The sequence below is a fragment of the Chrysochloris asiatica genome, unplaced genomic scaffold (genome assembly GCF_000296735.1).
Source record: "Chrysochloris asiatica unplaced genomic scaffold, ChrAsi1.0 scaffold00137, whole genome shotgun sequence".
NCBI classification, from domain to species: domain Eukaryota; kingdom Metazoa; phylum Chordata; class Mammalia; order Afrosoricida; family Chrysochloridae; genus Chrysochloris; species Chrysochloris asiatica.
The window spans coordinates 3,573,519-3,574,778 of NW_006408655.1; the positions used below are offsets into that span (position 1 = coordinate 3,573,519).

Genomic DNA, 1,260 nt, shown 5'->3' on the forward strand with positions numbered 1-1,260 from the left:
GTCGCTTTGGCAGTTTTGAACTGCCAGGACAGCAGTTCAAACTCATCACCCCCTCCGTGGAAACCTTCTACAGGATGGTTCCTACTCATGGCAACCTTATGCACAACAGAACAAAACATTTCCAGTCCTGTTATGCTTAAGACCATTGGTGCTACCATATCAAAAATGACCCTGGATGTCAGGTTGCAGTTCAATCCCAGTCAAACCATAGAAATACTGTAGAATCTGATGAAGGAAAGGGAACAAGGATGGGTAGTGAAATGAGCTACAGGTCCTAACCACAATATGCACTATTGTTGCATAATAGTTTGCACTTAATATTTTTCCAAAAATAATGCTGCAATGTCCCAGTGTTAGCCTTATATTCAGTGTTGCTGTTGTTGATTGTGCTGAGGTAATTCCTATTCCTGGGGACACCATGTGTAGAGAGTAGAATTGTACTTCACAGGATTTTTCAGACTGTTCCTTTCAGAAGCAGATTGCCATGCCTTCTGAGGTGTTTCCGGGTAGTTGTGAACTGTCAACATTTCAGTTAGTAGTCCAGCACTTAAGTATTTGACCAGGGAAATCTTTTACACTCATTTAATATTGTGAAGTGCCATTGAGTCCATTCCAACTCATAGCAGCCCTGTATAGGTTTTCCAAAGAACAGCTGATGGGTTTGAGCTGCTGACCTTGGAGTTAGCAGTCCAATGCTTATCCTACAGCACCATACCAGAACTTCTTCTACTCCTTTGTGTTGTTGTTAAGTACCATTGAGTTGGTTCTGACCCATAGTGACCCTGTATAGGGTTTCTGAGGAGCAACTGGTGAGCTTGAACTGCCGACCTTGGGATTCAAACTAACTTTGCAATCTAGTGCATTAACCCACAACAACACACCAGGACTCATTATACTCCTTCTTGTTGTTGTATTGTGAAGTGCCGTCAAATCGATTCTGACCTGTAGCCACCCGGTGTAGGGTTACCAAGGAGCAGCTGGTGAGCTTGAACCACCGACCTTGCACTTCAAATGACTTTGCAGTCTGATGCATTAGCCCACAGCACCACACCAGGACTCTTTATACTCCTTGTTGTTGTTGTTATGTGCCATGGACCCGGTTCCGACTCATAGCAACCCTGCACAGGGTTTCCAAGGCTGTAAATCTTAATGGGAGCAGAAAGCCTCATCTTTCTCCGGTGGAACAACTGGTAGTTTCGAACTGCTGACCTTGCGGTTTACCCTGATTTGTAACCACTATGCTACCAGAGCTTCTTTTAT

General features: G+C 44.1%; 1 protein-coding gene across 1 annotated transcript in view; it reads left to right on the top strand.

Moving 5' to 3' along the window:
• MALRD1 (MAM and LDL receptor class A domain containing 1) overlaps window positions 1-1,260 on the top strand; it is a 1,127,868-nt gene that overhangs the window by 1,071,725 nt on the left and 54,883 nt on the right. The window lies entirely within an intron of this gene.